Source organism: Euphorbia lathyris, chromosome 1, assembly GCF_963576675.1.
Source record: "Euphorbia lathyris chromosome 1, ddEupLath1.1, whole genome shotgun sequence".
NCBI lineage: Eukaryota > Viridiplantae > Streptophyta > Magnoliopsida > Malpighiales > Euphorbiaceae > Euphorbia > Euphorbia lathyris.
Window position 1 is genome coordinate 12605584 of NC_088910.1, and position 24262 is coordinate 12629845.

Here is a 24262-nt window from a genome sequence, read left to right on the forward strand (position 1 = left end):
AACTAAAATTGTATAAACATAAACGTTGTGGCTTACCTAAATACCGGCGCTACTTTTGATGTGGGTTACCTAAAGACCTGTGCTACTTTTGATGTGGGTTACCTAAATATCGGTGCTACTGTTGAGAGGAAGGATCAGAGGAACACGCAGTGGCGTCGCTGTTCCAAGATGCAGCGCTTGAGCAATTCCAGACGCAAGACAAACGCAGGTGGAAACGCATGTGGAATGAACAGAAACGCAAGTGGAATGAACGGAAACGCAGCGCAAACGCAGGTGGAAACGCATGTGGAGTGGAGGAGTAAATGTAGCAGCTATGTTTGTAAACATAAACGAGATTTAGAGTTGCTGTATGGCAAGAGTTTTCTTTAGGTTATTATTTAGTTTGTAAAGTTCAATATTACCTCGGTTATTTGGGGATCCATTATTAAAATATAAATTTATTATTGCTAAACTTTCGGTTATTTCAGTCCAATTCGGGCCAATCCAATCCAATTCAGTTATCGGTCCGGTGCTAGATAAATTTCGGTCCAGTTCTTTGACGAAAATTCAACGGTCCAATCTAGTTTGGTTCTCCAAAAAAAGTCAACGGTCCGGTCCAATTCCGTAGTTTTTCCCTCGGATATTTGGTTCGGTCCAATTTCTCCAGGATCCGTGCCTAGCCCTAGTTAGAACCAACTGATATGCAATATTGGTCAACCAAATAATTGTAGTTTATAATGATGTCTGAAACTGACCAAACTTAGATAAAATTGCTACTGACTACCAACATTAAGAATAAAATTGTACTATTTTAGACGTTGAATTAGAGGTAAAAATTGCTCCTTTTTTTTTTGAAGAGAAATACTAACTTTATTAATCAAAAAATGTCTTATCCTGAATCAGGATACTGCCAATAAATACAGGAACTAAGTTATGAATAAAAGAATTATCATAGGAACGGGCATTACGTGCCAAAGCGTGCGCTGCCCCATTCGCTAACCTTGAAATAAAGACAACCGAGCAAGTCGGATGATTTTGCAAAAATTGACGAACATACTCGACCTCCACCCCATACTCTGAGATATCTCGTTTTCCTCCTAATTGTAAACATTATCCCCTTAAACTATCAGACTTCTTCTTTTTGAATTAAAAAATGATTGTTACTAGAGAAACAAATCTAATTAATGAAATAAATGTCCACTATTGATGATGTAAAAAGGTTTTAATAATTATATGTTTTTAATTGTTATTAATGAAAATTAATTCAGTAAAATTAATTTTTGAATTAATAGAAGAAAAAACATTTTAAAAGTATATCTAAAAGAATGGTTTTTTCCTTATTCAAGATACACTTCATCAAAAATTTCTCTCAGACAAATTTATTTAAACTCTCTGAACTTTTGTTTAGATTTATTTTGATTTTTCAGTAATAATTCGATACATAGTTAGAGTTCAATTTACGGTTATCGATTATATTTTAAAAAAATCGATTACATTAGATGTTAGAATCTTAATTTTCCGTTCATTCAATTATGGGATAATGTGCAAAAATATCCATAACATTTATAGTCATGATCAATGTAGGTAAACATGTCACCGAGATATGATTTCATATCTGATATTAATACAACTAAAGAAAATTGGAGAATGAGAGCTAGAATTTTGACATTGTGGAGAGGATATGGTTTTGTGCGATGAAAAGGTTATTTTCATTTATTACACTATATAATTAAAATTTTCTTTTTCTTTTATATATTTTTAGCTTGATTTTTTTGAAACTCTTTTTATTTCTAGGATTTTACTATCCAAGCTCAAATTAGAGGAAATTTGATTGAAAAGTTTGGAACGGACTTGAAAAAAGGCAAAGCTTATGCTTTTCAATTTTTTGATGTTTTCGAGAATAAGGGTGCTTTCAAACTGACGACACATAAATACAGATTAAAGTTTATGCTAAAAACTTGTGTTCAAGAAATAGATTGTCCGGAGATTAAGAACGAAATCATTCGGTTTACATCATTAGATACTGTTAGATCCAAAACGTTAGATCCGAATTTTTTAGTGGGTAAGTTTCATACAAACACTAAGTCAAAATTATAATTGTACAATAATAATATATTAAATTGTATTAATGTTCCTTTTTACTTTATTCACAGATATAATAGCACAAGTGATTGATAAAGGACCACTGATCAACAAAGATGATAAATCTCGCGTAACAATTTCGTTAGAAGATCAAGAGTCAGTTTCTTAACTAAATTTGTTATCACTTGAATATATAATTATCATGGAAAGTAATTGTATTTAGTGATCGTATTTAACAATCTATATATTTTATATATTAAATGGTTGTATTTACCTATGTAATGGTAATATTTGTTTATATATACATAGGAAACACATGGTTAAATGTACACTTTGGGGTCAATTTGCTATGGATTTTGAAAAACACATTAAATCAAGTGATTGGCCAATAATTATCATGATCCAATATGCAAAAATTGGAGAATTTCAAGGTAAATATGTCTATTATTTATTTACGTATAATTTAAATTTTTACAATTTGAATCATAACCCGTTTAAACATTTGTATTTAAGGGTTTGCCACACTATCCAATTCGTACAGTTCAAGGATCTTCTATAATCATCTGTAGATTGATACCTATAAAGAAAGGTACAATTTAAAAAATAGATTTAAATATTAATTTTATCTTCTAAAAAGCATCCATGTTTTTTTTATATTAATATTCATTAAATGAAATGAATGAACAGTTTGAAGTTGAGTTTCAATGACAAGACGTCGTTAAGCCATTTTTCCAATAACAATCAATCAAGCACAACAACTGATTTGCAAAACTGTACACAAAAATGCTTGGAAGAATTGAAAGAAGCTACAGAGGTATTTCCTTTTATTGCATTGAAAAAAAAATACAAACCAAAACAAGCTCAAAGTGACAAATTATTTTATTATTTCTCTTATTATAATATATCAATAGCTTATTTTTTTTAAATTATTATTGCCTTTTTAATTATTTAATTGTTGTGTTTTATTGAACATCCTATACTATACGGTTTGTCTCAAGAAAGTCAATGTGTAGTGATTGCAAACATGGTGGCTATTGAAACAAATAACAATTGGTACTATTTCTCATGTACCAAGTGCCCAAAAAAAGTTATTAAGGAGGACAATAAATATATTTGTCATAAATGTAATAAAGAGAGCAATGTCGCCATCATAAGGTAATCTTAATAACTACATTGTTTTTAATTGTGATATTTGATGTAAAAATTAATTTCAGAAGAATAAAATTTTAAAACTTATTAGGTATAAAATTCAAATGCGTGTGAGTGATGGAACATCAAATGCTTCGTTTACTCTTTTCGATCGTCAAGCTTTGGAATTAATTGGTAAAACTGCTACTTGTCTGAAAGAAAAGCACAATGAGGTTAGATAATCATATAATTATAAATTAAATTTCATACAACTAAGAACTCTACAAAAAGCTAATGACTTCTCTAACTTTATTTATTTGTTATTTTGCTGCAAAAAAAAATATAGGACGGTAATTTGGAAGAATACCCAATTGAGCTTAAACAATTGATCGGAAAAAAATTCATCTTCAAGATTCGAATAAGTAACTTCAACATGCAATATGAGTTAGCCCCTTATAGCATTACGAAGATAACTGATGATGCCGATTTGATTGCAAAATATACAAAAACTGGAGAAGAAAACCAGGTATGATTTGAAAAATAACAATTTCTTTTTTTTTTTGTAGAAAAGGAAAAGAAAAACGAACAACAACAAACTACCCAGGAATTAGCCTAGGGAAGCTAACCCCAATTCTATCTTCTAAGAGAAGAGGAGAGATGAAACTAGGGGAAACAGGAAGGGTAGTAACGCCTAACGTCCCTTCATGGCCCGCTGCCGCCAAGCGATCAGCAACACGATTCTGCTCTCTAAAAATGTGTCTGAACTCTACGAACTCAAAGGAGGAGCAAAGCCTTTTAATAGCTTTGATGAGGTTGCGACTGTTAAGACCCATAGAATGATTCTCAGAAATCATTTGATTGCTTCCAAATTATCAGACTCCACAGAGAGCCTCTTAACACCCAGCCTTTTAGCAAGATTGATTCCAGTAAGAATAGCCCAGAGCTCCGCAGAAAAGGAAGAACCCAACCCTAAATTCCGGGAGAACCCAGAAAGCCAGGCGCCCCCTGCATCTCTAAGCACACCTCCAGCCGCAATCTTACCGTTACTGAGGCAGGAACCATCAGTATTCAGCTTCACAACCCCCTCTCTTGGCCTGCTCCATCCCACAAGATGGACATCACAACACTGAGAGGCTCTGGCAAGGGACTCTCCTTTGAAATTATCGATAATAGAGAAAAGTTTTTTCGAGAAGAAAACAGCTAAGTTTGTTATAAAAACAGTTTTATCTCTAAAAATCTCCTCGTTTCTCCATTTCCAAACTTGGTGACAGATAATAGCAAAGAAAATGTCACCATGCTCCATGTATAGAAGCAACTTTCCTCTAACACCATCAGAGAACCAGTCGACCTCAGAATGTGCCATGAAGGAAGAGAAAATATGGTGTGAGAGAATTTTCCTCCAAACCTCTTTACTATTAGAGCAATCTCTAAGAGCATGGCACAAAGTCTCAACATGGCCTCTGCATCTACTGCAAGCTCCAGAATCAGCCAAGTGCCTTCTGTGCCTATCCGAATTAGTAAGAAGCCTGTCCTTAACGCCCAGCCACAGGAAACTCCTAATACGGAAAGGAACTTTAAGGGTCCAAATCGACTTCCACACATCCGAGGGAGGATCAGATCTAAAGAGAGAGAAAGCTTCAAAGGCCGATTTGCAAGAATAAACTCCATTGTTAGTCAGCGCCCAGCAGTGCCTATCCAAGTCTTCCTCTTGATTACTCACCTTCACTCCCCGCATTCTAAGGAGAGTCTCAAGGCTAAAGAAAGTATCAAACTTTGACCAGATCCAGTCCCCTTCCGAGTCAACCACATCAGCAATCCTCCAGTTGCGTATATCACTAGGCGGGGGGGAAGAACACACCTCAATTAACGGTTTATCCCCAATCCAGTTATCAAACCAGAAACTAATGGACTTACCATTCCCCACCTCCAGGCCAACTCCCGAGCAGAACTCATCAAACATAGCACTAAGTCCTTTCCAGAGGAAGGAACAATTAGCAACTCTCTCTTTCGGGCCCCCGAAGATTTTGTCTTTCCGATACTTACCATAAAGGAGGCGAACCCAAAGAGAGGAGGGGTTCTGCCACATACGCCAAAGGAGTTTCATTAATAAAACTTTATTATTGTCCTTTGCTTTCCTAATACCCAAACCCCTAGAATCTTTAGGCTGGCAAACCTCACTCCAAGGCACAAGATGGATCTTCCTGCCCTCCGCAGCTTCCCCCCACAGGAACCTACGGTTAATCTTGTCAAGATCATTAAGCACAGGATCCGGAAGCTTATAAGCCTGCATGATGTGATTGGGAGCAGCACAATTAACAGATTGAATTAACGTGAGGTGGCCAGCGAGAGACAGAGTCTTGGCTTTCCAAGTGGCACACTTCGAATTAGCTTTATTCAAAGTCTCTTTGAAAGAGCCTTTAGACACACGCTCACTGTGGAGGGGAACACCCAGATACTTCCCAAGAAAATCAGTAAGAGGAATACCTGAGAGATCACTTAATCTCTTACAGACTCTCTGATTCATATTCTTAGAGCACATCATCCTAGATTTCTGGATATTAAGCTTCTGCCCAGAGGCCGAACAAAAACAATCCAGAATATCCATAATGACTCTCAACTGCTCCTCATTACCCTCAAGAAAGATAAGGACATCATTTGCAAAGAATAAGTGAGTCACCTGGGGACAGAAGCTGTTGATCGCCACAGGGTGGAAACTCCCATTATCAATCGCATCCTGAATCAGGTGAGAGAGCCTCTCCATAGCAATAACAAAAAGGAAAGGGCTCATAGGATCCCCCTGACGGATTCCTCTGCCCGGGGAAAATTCCTCCGACATATCCCCATTGACCATAACTTGAAACACAGGAGAAGAAATACATACCTTAATTAAAGGTCTCCAGCTGTCCGGGATTCTAGCTCTCTCAAGGCTCTCCATCAAGAAATCCCAATTAATTCGATCATAGGCCTTCTCTAAATCCAGCTTCAGAGCCACAATGCCTTTCCTCCCCTTCCTAATCTTCATCGTGTGGACCATCTCTTGGGCGATCACCACATTATCCATCATTTGTCTACCAGGCACAAAGCTACCCTGATTCTGACAAATGATCGCAGGAAGAATGCCACAGATTCTATTAGCCACAATCTTTGTAACAGTTTTGTAAAGAACATTACAAAGACTGATAGGTCTCATATGCAAAAAGGAAGAAGGCTTATCAATCTTAGGAATCAGAACCAGTAGGGTTCTATTAACCATCTCAATATCCTTCGAACCACTGAACACCCCCAAGACAAAATTATAGATGCCTTCCTTCACGACATCCCAATGCTTATGGTAAAAGCCCACCGGAAGACCATCAATCCCAGGAGCTTTAGAAGCCCCAATGCTGAAGATAGCTTGGTCAATCTCTTTTCGAGAAATAGGTTGAAAGGCCTCCTGACTACAATCCTTACTGATTAAAGGAAATGTAGCAATAGAGTGAGCCCTCTCCAAAAGAACAGGTTCTTCTTTGAACAGCTCTCTGTAGAAATCTAGGGCTAAGTTCCGAATAACCTCATCTTCATAAACCCAATCACCATTAGAATCCTTAATGGCCTCAATTCTATTTCTCTGCCTTCTGATCAGGGTAGAGAGATGGAAGTATTTGGTATTATGATCCCCATCTCTAATCCAGGACTTCCGAGACTTCTGGAACCAAAGGAACTCCTCCCGCCTAAGCACAGCCTCCAGCTCATTCTGAAGGGTTCTGAGGAGGCCCTCAAGGCTATGATCAAACCTCCCCTCCAACCTGCGTTGAATGCCCTCCATCCTCTTTAATAACTTGTTCTTCCTTCTGATAATATGCCCAAACACATTCCTATTCCACCCCTGCACCTTATTCCTGAACCCTTCAGCAGCTTGCAGTACATACGAATGAGGTCTCCAACTCTCATGAACGAACTCTTTAAACTTAGGATGGGACTCCCAAGCCAACTGATACCGGAACGGTCTCTTACCCCTAGGATGCTTACCTCTCAAAAGTCTAAACAAAATAGGACAATGATCCGAATGACGGAACGGGAGGTTCAACACAGAGCACTCGGGGAAGGAAGTTAGAGCTAAAACATTAGCATAGACTTTGTCCAATCGAACAAAAGTATTATTACGCTTCCAAGTGAATTTATGACCAGAAGCCCCCAGATCGGAAAGCCCACATAAATCCATACTATTCTTGTGATGCAGACAACGATTAACATAATGATTGGATCCCCCTCTCTGATCACTCATAAAGGCGATATCATTAAAGTCACCCGCCACAAACCAGGGCTCCGAAATGCTGACACTCATAGAATAGAGAACCTCCCAGAGCCGTTTTCGATTAGACAAGATAGGGTCAGCATACACAAGGGTAATCAAAAAGGGAGTATTGCCGGAAATACTCACTTTACAATGAATGAACTGCTTATCCATGCTAAGAATATCAAAATGAATCCGATCTGGCCTCCAAAAAAGCCAAATCCCCCCAGCCCGGCCAGTTGCCTCCGATCTAACACAGTGCCAGTTCTTAAACTTCTTAACCACCTCATCTGCTTTCTCACCACTAATCTTAGTTTCCAAAAGAGCAAAACAAGATGGATTAAACTGCTTAATAAGATCATTAATATGGATACGGGTAGTCTTGCTAGCCGCACCCCTAACATTCCAAAATAACAAATCCATAGAAAGGAGGACAACTGACCACACCCCTACCCTAAGCCAGGTATTTACTAGGGGCTCCTGAGAGCCTTACCGAGGTACCCCCAGGCCCCCTCTTATCTGGAAACGCCAAAGTGTTAAGAGGGGGCCTGGGGGTACAATAACAATTTCTTTTAGTCATTAACATTTGCAATAACCCGTGCATAATATTTGAAAAATATGAATTTTATTATAGGAATTAATTGGTGGTGTTGATGACCTTCAAGAGCAAGATAATTTTACTACACCTACAAGTTCAAAGGGAAAGCGAACAGAAGCTGCAGATTCAAATGAAAATAGTTTTGCACATGATGAATATTCAACATCCAAAAGCTTCTCTAAAAAAATTAAAATTGAGAAACAAGTTTGATGTATTATTATTTTGTTAGCTTTTATTTCTGTTGGAGTTTTTTTTAACGGATTTTTATTGGAGTTTTTAATTTGGATATATTGTTATTTGATCTTTACAATTGAATAATTTTATAATTATATAATATTGTGTTTTGTCATAATTTGGAATAAAAAAGAACTACACTTTTTTAACTGGAATTTGTACTAAATAATGAAATAATAGTTTTACGGGATTTTATGTTAAGAGTCGGGTATTCCCAACACAAAAAACACCTTCCACTCATTATTTGACACCTGTCCTCTACAATTTAAAAAATTATTTTCAATCGTTAATAAATCTAATTCAACTGAAAGAATACAGTAGAGGGAGGGAATCACCGGAAGAGGAAATAATGGGCTCTACAGTGCCGCCACCGGAGATCAATGGGAAGGAGAAGGAAAAAAACAATACTGTAAAATTAGATGGGAAATTGAGGATACATGGCAACAAACATTCAAAAGCCAACAATAAAACATCAAAATTTCAAAGTTCAAATCCCATAGTTCATCTTTCTTTGAGAGTTATGTGCAGAACTGTAAAATAATATCTTTAAAATATGAAATTTCAAGTATTTCAAAATAACGGAGTGAAAGAGAAAAATATAAAATTGAATAGCTTCTGATTTTTTTCTCATTGATGCTTTGATAAAATCTAATACTAAAAATATTCAATTTTCATTTATTGGGAGAAGGCTTCTGGTATTTGCAGAACAAGACTGGACAAGCCACAATGGAGATCGGAAGTGGAACTAGAATGACGGTGGTGATCGGTGCTTTGAATTTTGCGTAAAACATATATGAACAAAGGGAAAGAAGTAAAGTCGTTGTCTACTATTAAAACATATTTTATAAATAATAAAAAGATAATAGGAGGACATGTAAAATCCCTACTTTTACACTATTTATACTTAATTTATAATAATAGATTATCGATTCAAATTTGTAGATGACAATTATATGATAAAAGTAATTTTCTAATTATTTAAGTAGAATCTCTTTATATAATATAATATTTAGAAAAACTAGGGATAATGTATAAAATTTGCTAACGTTTATAATTATAAGTAATTTTAAACTTAACGATTAAAATTGTGCGATTTTACTTCTAATGTTGGTAATAGCGAGCAGTTTTACTCTTAACATTGGTATGTTGGGTCAATGTTAGACATTATTATAAAACGTATATACTTTGTTCTTTATTATGTACCAATTATATATCAGTTGGTTCCAAAAAAAAATTCATATTGATAAAAGACAGGGTAAATAATTTATTAGTCCCCTCATTTTTACCTAATACACTGTTTAGTCCCCGTATTTTGAAAAACACATTATGAGTGTGGGTGTTTAACGAACTGAACCGAATCGAAATAACCAAAAACCAAAAACTCAATAAAATAAAAACCGAACCTAACCAAATAATATTGACAAACCGAACCGAACTGAACAGTTCGATTCGGTTCACTTCGGTTAGATTTTCGGTTTCATTAAAATTAAAACAAAAAAAATTAACAGATATAATTTTATAAAATTTTAACACTGCATTTATGAATACTGTAAAAAAAATACTGCATTTATAACATTATATATTATAATGAATTTTTTTATCACCAAGTATAATGTAAGAGCATTTGAATACTGCCATTTATGAAAATTATATACTGTTGTATGGTTTTTTTACTTGAGCCATTGTAACTATCAGCTACCATTTCTGACAATATACGAAATCGAACCATTTTTTTTGTACCTCAAAATAACTTCAAGTAATTCATAAATAAAAAAAACTTAAAAGTTATTAATTTGTTTAAACATCAGATGAGTTTGTTAATATAATTTATAAATAATAAATCTGATTAACTTTTATTTCGGTCGGTTCTATTAATTCGGTAATTTTATTACAAAACCCGAACAGACCGATATATTTTATACACTAAAACTGAAACCGAACCAAACAGACTGAATAACTGAACCGAAAAATCGAAATTCATCGGTTCGGTCGGTTATTTGGATCCGGTTCGGTATTTGAACACCCCTAATTATGAGGTCCATATCTTTTGTCAATATTAACTCTTTGGTCCTTTTGTCTATTTATTTTTTCGAGTTTTAACCGTTATATTTGGTATAAACAGACAGCCAGAAAATAATAGAGTAACATGGTCATTTTTTATAGTACAATGACTATCCTGAAAACTAAGATATGTTCGGTTTAAAATCTAAAAAAAAACAGATAAAAGGACCAAATGATTAATATTGATAAAAGATATGGACTTTATAATGTGTTTTTTAAAATAAAGGGACTAAACAATGTGTTGAATAAAAAAGTAGGGACTAATAAATTATTTATCTTAAAAGATAATAGCAAATTAGATTATATTAGTGGAACCAACCACTTATACCCACCAAATACAATAAAAAAATATTCGTTAATGATAGCTAACCCAAAGAATTCCAAACCAATTACGAAATCACAATCCTTAATGGAACCAAATACCTTTGTACCCACAAATCTATAAATAACACTCTATAGATTCTCGATGCAGTCTCTTGCATATTTTTCTAGCACAGCAGCCATCTTCATCTTTTAGGTGAGTGTATTGTTTATTGAGATAATTTTTTATTTGTTTTTCCCATGGATATTTTTTTAGTGTCTTTCGGATAATCTGATATTTTTGGTTTTTATTTTTGCAAGCTGGTTTTTGGTTCAAAATTGAGTTTAGGTACGTGCCTTTCTTATTTGGCTTTGTGTCTGATTTTTTTCTTTTCTGTTTTTCTCTTAGGGAAAAACGACCATTTTTATATAGTTCAGATATTTTTTATTTTACTTTTGCAGGCTGGTTTTTGGTTCAAAATTGAGTTTAGGTACGTGGCTTTCTTATTTGGCTTCGTGTCTGATATTTTTTCTTTTCTGTTTTTCCTCTTATTAAAAAAAATACCATATTCATATAGTTCAGATAATTATCAGTCTGATTTTTAATCGTATCAAATTATGTTTGACAAGTTATATGAATTTTATATTCAGTTTGTTGAGTTTTATTGATTTTGGCGGAGGTGAAAAAAATACAAAGTTTAGGTATGTTGTGAATTTTAATTTTAATGTTAGGTTTCTTTAATTTGAGTTTTAATCATATTAAATTACGTTATTATTGATTTATGGATATATGTTATAATCAGATGATATCAAGTAATCAACATCTCATATCAAATGACATTAAAAAATTACAAAATCGTCTTGCAAGGATTAGTCAGAAAAATAAGTTGATGGAACTTCGCTTACAAAAGAGATTTTTAAAAACGGAAGAGGATCAAATAGGTAAATATTTAAATTATTTATATTTATTTATTACCGTCAACTAGAAAAAAGTCATCTTGAGACCTCTTATCTTTCATCTTTTGGTATACTAATGATAGTAATTACTTTTGTTAAATGGATCTTTCACCTAGGATGAGCAATAAATTATAACTAAATTTTGACCGTGCATATGAATTGAGTGATAAATTAAAATATTATTGTTATTATTATTTTTTTTTAGTAGAAATTGATTGCCAATTCCGAGAGATTCCAAACTGATATTGAAATATAATAATTATATAAGATATAAAATATATAAGTTAAGGTGAAGGCTACTGTTACTTCTTTTTATAACAAAGTAACTGGACTTTGCTATATATACCATTGATCTAATTTAGAGTAGATCTCATCCATCAAAATATTTGAATTGATTTTCACAACTTAAACCGGTAACAAGTTAATTCAATTGCAGTTCCACTTTTATCTCTTCTCTATTTTTTCTCCACGTTAGTCTCCACTCAACATGCATTAATCTTTGAATTTCTAAACCTTTAATAATAAAAGAATAGCTTAAATTATTATTTGGTCCTCGTATTATCTAAAAAAAATTAATTTAACCATTGACTTATTATTTAGTCACATTTAGTTCTTAACTTATTCTAATTGTTAAAATTTCACCCAATTTAAATTGAAACTTAACATAATTATTATCTTATTAACAGGTAACAATATTTGACACTTATACTTGATAAATTTTAGTACATGGATTTGTTTTTATTTTTTATTTGTTAAATCTAATTAATTATTTTTGTATAAGAAAATTTTATTATGTGTCAAATAAAATTTAAGACGTGCGATGTGTTAAATCCATGTATCAAAATATCACGATATGTCAGAGGGATAACGGTTTTGTCAAGTCTCCATCCAAATTTTATGAAATATCACCAATTGGGATAGTTTAGGAACCAAACATGACCAAATAATAGATCAAGGCCTAAATAATAAAATTTTAGATAGGTGAAATACTAAATAACACTTTAAGTCTAAAAAAATTTGATATTAGGAAACAAACTTGTACCAACTTTTCAATTCCTTCTCCTAATTTTGCATAGATTAATTATTCAAAGAACAATGTTACCCCCCCCCCCTCAAAAAAAAAAAAGTGTTAACTCATTATTAGTTTTCCTATAAAATGAAAAAATAGTAATATATAAAATAAAATAAAAAAGTCAACTTCACTTAACGTCTTTGAATTTTACATAAATCCTTTATTTTTAGATATAAATTACATAAATTGCGATTTAATTTATATAAAGTTAATTTTACTAAAAAAAATCAATAACTTTACAAAAAAAAGACGAGTGTTGCGTAGAAGCTTTGAACTTTACGTAAATCTTTTATTTTTAAACATAATTTATATAAAGTTGAACTAAATTTACAAAACACTGTTATTTTAGGGGGAAAAAAATCCATAAACCTTGCAAAAAATTGAGTTTTACGTAAAACCTTTGAACTTTACGTAAATCTTTTATTTTTAGACATAATTTATGTAAAATTGAACTAAATTTACGTAACATTGTTATTTTAGGAGAAAAATATCCATAAAACTTGTGAAAAATAGAGTTTTACGTAAAAAATTTAAACTTTACGTAAATCTTTTATTTTTAGATATAATTTACGTAAAGTTGGTCTAAATTTACGTAACCTTGTTATTTTAGGATGGAAAATCCACAAACCTTATGAAAATTAGAGTTTTACGTAAAATCTTTGAACTTTACGTAAATATTTTATTTTTAGATATAATTTACGTATAGTTTGACTAAATTTATGAAACCTTTTTATTTTAGGAGAAAAAATTCACAAACCTTGTGAAAATAGAGTTTTACGTAAAACCTATAAATTTTACGTAAATCTTTTATTTTTAGACATAATTTCCGTAAGGTTTGACTAAATTTACGTAACCCTTTTACTTTAGGAGAAAAATCCACAAACATTGTGAAAATTAGAGTTTTACGTAAAACTTGAACTTTACGTAAAGATTTTATTTTTAGATATAATTTACGTATAGTTTGACTAAATTTACGTAACCTTTTTATTTTAGGATAAAAAAATTCATAAACATTGTGAAAATAGAGTTTTACGTAAAACCTATGAATTTTACATTAATCTTTTTATTTTTAGACATAATTTACGTAAGGTTTGACTAAATTTACGTAACCCTTTTACTTTAGGAAAAAATTCCACAAACATTGTGAAAATTAGAGTTTTACGTAAAACTTCAACTTTACGTAAAGATTTTACTTTTAGATATAATTTACGCATAGTTTGACTAAATTTACGTAACCTTTTTATTTTAGGATAAAAAAATTCACAAACCTTGTGAAAATAGAGTTTTACGTAAAACCTATGAATTTTACGTAAATCTTTTATTTTTAGACATAATTTACGTAAGGTTTGACTAAATTTACGTAACCCTTTTACTTTATGAGAAAAATCCACAAACATTGTGAAAATTAGAGTTTTACGTAAAACTTGAACTTTACGTAAAGATTTTATTTTTAGATATAATTTACGTATAGTTTGACTAAATTTACGTAACCTTTTTATTTTAGGATAAAAAATTCACAAACCTTGTGAAAATAGAGTTTTACGTAAAACCTATGAATTTTACGTAAATCTTTTTATTTTTAGACATAATTTACGTAAGGTTTGACTAAATTTACGTAACCTTGCTACTTTAGGAGAAAAATCCACAAACATTGTGAAAATTAGTGTTTTACGTAAAACCTTTGAACTTTACATAAATATTTTATTTTTAAATATAATTTACGTATAGTTTGACTAAATTTACGTAACCTTTTTATTTTAGGAGAAAAAAATTCACAAACCTTGTGAAAATAGAGTTTCATGTAAAACCTATGAATTTTACGTAAATCTTTTATTTTTAGACATAATTTACGTAAGGTTTGACTAATTTACATAACCATTTCATTTTAGAAGAAAAAAATCCATAAACCTTATAAAAAATCGAGTTTTACGTAAAACTTTTGAACTTTACGTAAATATTTTATTTTTAGATATAATTTATGTATAGTTTGACTAAATTTAGGTAATCTTTTTATTTTAGGAGAAAAAAATTAACAAAGCTTGTGAAAATAGAGTTTTACGTAAAACCTATGAATTTTACGTAAATCTCTTATTTTTAGACATAATTTACGTAAGATTTGACTAAATTTACGTAACCCTTTTACTTTAGGAGAAAAATCCACAAACATTGTGAAAATTAGAGTTTTACGTAAAACATTTGAACTTTACGTAAATATTTTATTTTTAGATATAATTTACGTATAGTTTGACAAAATTTACGTAACCTTTTTATTCTAGGAGAAGAAAATTCACAAACCTTGTGAAAATAGAGTTTTACGTAAAACCTATGAATTTTACATAAATCATTTATGTTTAGACATAATTTATGTAAGGTTTGACTAAATTTACGTAACCTTGTTATTTTAGGAGAAAAAATCCACAAACATTGTGAAAATTAGAGTTTTACGTAAAACCTTTGAACTTTACGTAAATATTTTATTTTTAGATATAATTTACGTATAGTTTGACTAAATTTACGTAACATTTTTATTTTAGGAGAAAAAAATTCACAAACCTGGTGAAAATAGAGTTTTACGTAAAACCTATGAATTTTACATAAATCTTTTATTTTTAGACATAATTTTCGTAAGGTTTGACTAAATTTACTTAACCTTGTTATTTTAGGAGAAAAAATCAACAAACCTTGTGAAAATTAGAGTTTTACGTAAAACATTTGAACTTTACGTAAATATTTTATTTTCAGATATAATTTACGTATAGTTTGCCTAAATTTACGTAACCTTTTTAATTTAGGAGAAAAAAATTCACAAACCTTGTGAAAATAGAGTTTCACTTAAAACCTATGAATTTTACGTAAATCTTTTATTTTTAGACATAATTTACGTTAGGTTTGACTAAATTTACGTAACATTGTTATTTTAGGAGAAAAAATCCACAAACCTTTGGAAAATTAGAGTTTTATGTAAAACCTTTGAACTTTACTTAAATATTTTATTTTTAGATATAATTTACATATAGTTTAACTAAATTTACGTAACCTTTTTATTTTAGGATAAAAAAAATTCACAAAGCTTGTGAAAATAGAGGTTTACGTAAAAGCTATGAATTTTCTGTAAATCTCTTATTTTTAGACATAATTTACGTAAGGTTTGACTAAATTTATGTAACCCTTTTACTTTCGGAGAAAAAAGCACAAACATTATGAAAATTACAGTTTTACGTAAAACATTTGAACTTTACGTAAATATTTTATTTTTAGATATAATTTACGTATAGTTTGACTAAATTTACGTAACCTTTTTATTTTAGGAGAAAAAAATTCACAAACCTGGTGAAAATAGAGTTTTGCGTAAAACCTATGAATTTTACGTAAATCTTTTATTTTTAGACATAATTTACGTAAGGTTTGACTAAATTTATGTAACCTTGTTATTTTAGGAGAAAAAATCCACAAACATTGTGAAAATTAGAGTTTTACGTAAAACTTTTGAACTTTATGTAAATATTTTATTTTCAGATATAATTTACGTATAGTTTGACTAAATTTACGTAACTTTTTTATTTTAAGAGAAAACAATTCACAAACCTTGTGAAAATAGAGTTTTACGTAAAACCTATATATTTTACGTAAATCTTTTATTTTTAGACATAATTTACGTAAGATTTGACTAAATTTACGTAACCCTTCTATTTTAGGAGAAAAATCCACAAACATTAGGAAAATTAGAGTTTTGCGTAAAACCTTTAAACTTTACGTAAATATTTTATTTTTAGATATAATTTACGTATAGTTTGACTAAATTTACGTAACCTTTTTATTTTAGGAGAAGAAAATTCACAAACCTTGTGAAAATAGAGTTTTACGTAAAACCTATGAATTTTACGTAAATCTTTTATTTTTAGACATAATTTACGTAATGTTTGACTAAATTTACGTAACCTTGTTATTTTAGGAGAAAAAATCCACAAACCTTGTGAAAATTAGAGTTTTACGTAAAACCTTTGAACTTTACGTAAATATTTTATTTTAGATATAATTTACGTATAGTTTTGCTAAATATAGGTAACCTTTTTATTTTAGGAGAAACAAATTCACAAACCTTGTGAAAATAGAGTTTTACGTAAATTTTTTATTTTATCAGTCCCTATGTTAAATATCTAATATATTGTTTAGTTCTCGTATTTTAATAATATATTGTTTACTTCTTATTTTTTATTTTGATCAACAGTTTTGTCACTTAAATTTTTAAATTATTGAATAGATTAATCCCTCTACAAGGGACTAAACTGTTGAATTGAGCTAAAATTAAGGACTGAATAGTGTATTATTAACATATAATGACTAAATAGTGATTAGATTAAAATATAGGGACTCATATATTATTTACCTTGTAATTAATAATCTTTAAAATTTCTATAATTAAATATTACCTGCTATAACAGGTTACCTTTTTTATTAATTTTAATTAACCTTATTTTTATTAACACATGTTTAATTACTATTGGATACTAAAACAAAGTATGATTACTTTTTTTCTAACATAGTAACTATAGAATTTACCATAAGTTAAATGTGTACATAAGATTTCTTACAATTTATCAATATTAATATATTAGCTAATTTATAGTAAATATATGAATTAAAATACACATTCAAGTATATATTAAATTAAATTGAAGAATAATAATTAATACTGCATAATATAAAAAAAATAGATTATTTATCATATATTAGTATTATTATATAAATAGATTACCAATTTTTTTTAAATATGAATTCATGAAGTTTGGGCACTTTTTGTAAATATGAATTCTAGGAGACTATATTTCAAACTAAATTCATTAAGCCAAAAATATTAACTAATGAATTCCTAAACTACATTAATATGATTTAGTCTGTCCACAGAATTTCAGTAATTGGAATTTTTAGTTATAATAATTTCAATATTTTATTTTTTTATTTCTTTCATTCAAATCACTATTTTTTAATAATTTACACTACCCGTAAAGACTAATGAAAACTAACTAATGATCATTGCTAAGTTAATATCATATTTCTCCTGTTTCCTTCTTTCTTTGCAGGTATTGTTGACAAAGGAAAAAAAAAATCTACGTCTGAACAACTAAATACACATACTAATATTTGAAAAAATTATATATATATATATATGTGTGTGTATATTAACGCATACTTGAGTTTTAATCTAGCTATGAGCATTATTGATAAAGGAACTCATCACAATAATGAATCTAATATAGAATTTAGTATATACTTTTTTGACAAGATTTGATTAATATATATCACAAATGACTAAATTTCAATATCAAATGAGAATTGGCAACAACAATGTCGCGAAACAAGGATGAATAGACAAAATAAGATGCGAGGAAAACGAAAAATCAATACTGTTTTGGAGCAAGAAGGTTAACATAAGATGGATGATTTTTTTTATTATCCATGTATATTTTTTTAAATCAATACTACTAATTATTAACTAATTTTGGAAATGTCCTTTAACGATGTACTTTTCAGAATATGGAATTGTTAATTGCAACAACCTCAGTAGTTTCCGAGAGAATGAATATAAACGAATTCATCTGCAAGACATAACTAATGGTAATAAAAAAAAAAATTTGTGCAAAAATAATTTATTATTTTATTTATTAATAATGAATTTAAACCTTCATTTGTAGAGACGCACTATTTTTCTCCATTATCAATATCAGAACCGTCCTCGCAAAATAACATTTTAAACATTAATGTGTTACAAACAGGTAAGTATTTAGAGTTATAGATTTGTTTTAAAAATAATTAAATAATTAATATTATTTATTTTTTGTATAACGAGGTTTAAAAACTCCTATACAGGTCTTGATGATAGAGATTATGGAAACTCCATGTCTGAACAAGTAAATACAAAATGCTATGATCGAAAATCTATTCTATATTTAGCTATGCTCATATATTGATATTTGGACACAATTATTTAAAAACAAACTTTTTATATCTAAGGAGAATAGAATCTTGCAATGCCGTGAAGCAAGAATGAATAGAAAAAACAAGATACGAGAAAAACGACTCATCAAGAATATTTTAGAGCAAGAAGGTATTCAAACAGGTGAGAATTTGAAATAATGAATATTCATTCGCTTTTTCTTAATTTAAAAACTTATCCAATTATTATTTTTAAACTCATAGCTTATAAGTACAATATGATTTAAATACATTGGACATATAAATTTTATGTATATTTATAGATTAATATATATTATCAATTCAATTCAAATTCAAATTATGTGTGGAACTATATATTATTTCATTTATTATATACTAATCTAACCATCACCATATGCAGCGAAACATTGTTTTTCTTCATCCTCAACATCTGAACAAGTAAAAGATCCAAAAAATATCAACCAAGGTGATAATGACTCTTATCTCGGTATAAGTTTTTATTTTTACAATATAGTATTTTCAATTATGTTTGTTTTTCTCCCACTTTAGATATTTTGGATTTGGGCGCTCCAGAATATTCATGTTCAAATTGTGGCGCACTGATGTGGTTTGATGAGCGAATTCGTAAGAATCAAAATTGTGTTACACCTGTATTTACACTCTGTTGTGGTGGTGGCAAAGTTAAAATACCATTCCTGAGAGATGTACCAGACACATTGAAGAATCTTCTATTTGGAATGGATCATAGAAGTAAAACGTTTTTAGAAAACATACGAGCATATAATATGATGTTCTCCTTTACATCAGTGGGGGGGGGGGAAATTGATTCATCATTGAACAACAGAAATGGTCCGTATGTATTTAGACTGAGTGGTCAAAACTGTCATAAGATTGGTAGCCTCCTACCACAAAGTGGGTCAAATCCAAAGTTCGCTCAGTTATATATCTATGATACTGAAAATGAGATTCCGAACAGAGCAGGATCTATTGGGTATGATTCTAATTGATTTGTTATTACTACCATTATAAAATAAAAAAACCTTTAATGAAATATAACATTGATAATTTGTTGTTTACAGTTCTTCAAAATCAAAGAAGGATTTTGACCACTCCATTATTCAAGATCTTCAAACCATGCTAGACCAGAATAATGTTTTAGCACAATCATTTCGCTTAGCTAGGGATAGACTGGAAGCTTATGAATGTCAAGATTTGAAGTTACGTTTGATCGGTGGTAGAAAAATAGATGGTCGTAGGTATAATTTGCCAAGTGCTTCAGAAGTTGCAGGGTTGATAGTAGGAGATGTTGATACTGCGGAAGACTTTAGAGATATTATAGTGGAGTCTAAGACTGGTATGCTTAAGAGAATCAATGAGTTGCACCCCTCCTATCTTCCAATGCAATATCCATTGCTTTTTCCACGTGGTGAAGATGGTTTTCGAAAAGATATTTTGTTTAGTGGAGATAAGAAAGGAAAGAGAGAGACAATTAGTATGCGTGAATTTTTTTGCTTCAGGATCCAACAACGAATCAATGAACGTTCAGCAATTTTGAATTCAAAGAAGTTATTTCAGCAATTTTTGGTTGATGCTTACACAATGATAGAGGCCGAAAGATTGAACTTCATTAGATATAACCAAAAACATCTAAGGGCAGATTTATATAAGGGATTATCAGAAGATGTATTGAGAGGTGAAACCAATCCATCTTCAAGCGGGAAAAGGATCATTCTACCATCGCCATATGTTGGTAGTGCCAGGTATATATATTTTCTAAATTATGCTTAATAATTCATATGCTATTTTTAAGATTGTTGAAACACATATGGTATATAAATAATTGATACAACGTAATTCTTTAAAATTATTTGATATATAAATATCTGCCACTTTTCAAAGGTACATGATACAAAACTACCAAGATGCTATGGCAATATGTAGATGGATCGGATATCCAGACATCTTTATTACTTTCACATGCAATTCAAAGTGGCCTGAAATTCAAAGATGCATTGAGAAAGATAGCTTGAGACCAGAAGATAGGCCTGATATAATAACAAGAGTTTTTAAGATGAAGTTGGATAAGTTTGTTCATGACTTGAAAAATGAGAAATTTTTTGGAAGAGTAAGAGCATGTAAGACATCATTTTTTTTAAATTACACTTTTTTTATAACGTAGAATATATATATTACTTTATATACTCATACATGTTTCCTTTTTCCAGTAATTTACACAATTGAATTCCAGAAACGTGGTCTTCCTCATGCGCATATATTGTTATTCTTGCACCCAGAAGATAAGCATCCATCTGGAAAGGACATTGAAAAGATTATTTCTGCTGAGATTCCTGATATTCTGGAGAAGCCGCAATTATATGATATAGTACAAAAGTTTATGATTCATGGCCCTTGTGGTGTTGATAATGTACACTCGCCGTGCATGAAAGATGGAAGGTGTACCAAACACTTCCCCAAGAAGTTTAATAAGGAGACGACCATTGATGAAAATGGATATCCAGTGTATATGAGAAGGGATAATGGGAGGACAGTTGAGAAAAATCACATTCTTCTTGATAATAGATTTGTGGTGCCATACAATAGTCAGTTGTTACTAAAGTTTAATGCTCATATCAATGTCGAATGGTGCAACCAACATAGGGCGATCAAATATTTGTTCAAGTATATAAACAAAGGTAATGATCGGATAACCACTGCTTTTTATCAGAAAAAGGGACACGGGGATAATGAAGACATAGAGGATGAAGTTAAAATGTATTATGATTGCAGATACATTTCTCCTTGTGAGGCAGCTTGGAGAATATTTGCATTTCCAATTAATTACCGTGAACCTGCTGTGGAAAGACTTACATTTCATCTTCCAGATCAACAAAGTATCATATTTCATGATGATGATCCAATTGAGGATGTTGTAAAAAAAGGTGGCGAAGTACAAACTATGTTTTTGCAATGGATGAAAGCAAATGAGGAATACCCAGAAGCAAGACAATTGACTTATGTTGAGTTTCCAAATAAGTTTGTTTGGAAAGTAGTTGAATTAAATGATCACACTTCCAACGCAGTAAAAAAGATCAAGAAATGGTGTCCTAGACAACGCGGACTGAATGTAGGTAGAATATTTTACGTCCATCCTGGGGCAGGAGAATTATATTATCTAAGAATATTGTTGAATGTTGTAAAAGGGCCAACCAAATATGATGACATAAAAACAGTGAATGGTGTTTTATACCCCACTTTTAAAGAGGCGTGCTTGGCATTGGGTTTACTTGATGATGATAAAGAGTACATATATGCAATAGAAGAAGCATCTTTTTGGGGGACATGTCATTTTCTTCGCTTATTGTTTGCTTCTTTCTTGTTTTCTAACTGCATCACAAGCCCTGAAATAGTTTGGAATCAGACATGGCAACGTCTTTCCTTTGACATTCTACATTGTCAACGAAATCTCCTTAATAATCCAGGTGATACATTTTAGGCTACATTAATTTCCAAACATATATACATAATATAATCGTACAACTAAGTAATGTAGAAGTAAAATATTTACTAATATTGCATATTTCTTTTTATAGATCTACTGATGAACGATGAGCAATTGAAGAACCTCGCACTTTTTGAGATAGAGAAAATCTTGAATAGAAATGGAAGAAGCTTGAGGGATTACCCTACATTACCATTCCCAGATGTAGATCTTATCTATGAAGGATGCAATAGTCTCATTCAAGATGAACTTCGTTATGATAGACGGTCTTTGGCAGAAGAAAGTCAAAATCTTATGTTGTTGTTGAACAATGATCAAAGAATAGTTTTCCAAACAATCATTGATGCAATAGGAAAGAAAGATGGTGGAGTTTTTTTTGTTTATGGATATGGAGGTACTGGAAAGACATTCATATGGAGAACTCTTTCATCTGTTTTAAGATCCGAAGGTGATATTATCCTCACGGTAGCGTCAAGCGGAATAGCTTCACTTCTTATGCCTGGTGGCAGAACTGCACATTCAAGGTTTGGTATACCCATTATTATAAATGAAGATTCAACTTGCAACATCAAGCAAGGAAGTCCTTTGGCCGAGCTAATTATTAGAGCACGACTTATTATATGGGATGAGGCGCCAATGGTACATAAACATTGTTTTGAAGCTTTTGACAGAACTTTACGAGATATCCTACGGTTTCATAACAGTAATAGCATGAATTTGCCATTTGGTGGAAAAGTGGTTGTTTTTGGTGGAGACTTCAGACAAATATTGCCTGTCTTTCCAAAAGGCAGTAGACAAAATATAGTATCAGCTACTATAAATGCTTCTTATTTGTGGAAATACTGTAAAGTGCTTAAGCTAACAAAGAACATGCGACTTCAATCTGGGGACACACTTAAAGATACAGAAGAGTTAAGATGGTTTTCTGAATGGATTTTAAGCATTGGGAATGGAACAGTTGGTGAGCCAAATGATGGTGAAGTTACATTTTGCATACCTAAAGATTTGCTCATTAAAGATACAGGGGATCCAATTGGAGCAATTGTCCAAAGCACATATCCAAGTTTGTTGGAGAATAGCGCCGATCCAAAGTACTTACAAGAACGTGCAATTCTTGCACCAACATTGGATATTGTAAATAGAGTGAATGAATTCATATTGTCTGCTTGACCGGGTGATGAAGTATGCTATTTAAGTTCAGATACTATTTGCCGAGTTGAAAATGCGTCATCAAGCCAGGATGATGTCTACACTCCAGAATTTCTAAATAGTATAAAATCCTCGGGTTTGCCGAATCACAAGTTAAAATTGAAAATTGGAATACCTGTCATGCTACTTCGTAATATAGATCAAACTTCAGGCTTATGTAATGGCACCCGTTTAGTGATAACTCAATTAGGAAAACATGTCATTGAAGCAAGGAAAATTACAGGTTGTAATATTGGACAAAAGGTTTTCATTGCTCGACTTGCTTTGACCCCTTCAGATATAAAATTACCATTTAGATTTCAACGAAGACAGTATCCATTAGTTGTCTGCTTTGCCATGACAATAAATAAAAGCCAAGGTCAGTCGCTTGCACATGTTGGATTATATCTCCTTCGATCAGTTTTTAGTCATGGTCAAATGTATGTAGCAGTTTCTAGAGTTACAAGTAAAAGAGGTTTGAAAATCCTTATTTGTGATGAAGAAAATAAAACAAAAAATTGTACTCAGAATGTAGTTTTTAAGGAAGTTTTTAATAATATCGATTGAATCATTTATTATATTAGTTATACTTTAAATAAATTTATTTAATATTTTGTAATTTATAAATATACAATTATTTCCTACATAATATTAATCTAGTTAATGAAATAAATGTCCACTATTGATGATGCAAAAATGTTTTAATAATTATATGTTTTTAATTGTTATTAATGAAAATTAATTCAGTAAAATTAATTTTTGAATTAATAGAAGAAAAAACATTTTAAAAGTATGTCTAAAAGAATGGTTTTTCCTTATTCAAGATACTCTTCATCAAAAATTTCTCTCTGACAAATTTATTTAAACTCTCTGAACTTATTTTGATTTTTCAGTAATAATTCGATACATTGTTAGAGTTCAATTTACGGTTACCGA

General features: G+C 30.9%; 1 pseudogene; it reads left to right on the forward strand.

Annotated features, from left to right (window-relative positions):
* Positions 1 to 3314: 3314 nt before the first annotated feature.
* Positions 3315 to 23893, forward strand: LOC136216968 (uncharacterized; annotated as a pseudogene).
* Positions 23894 to 24262: the final 369 nt, after the last annotated feature.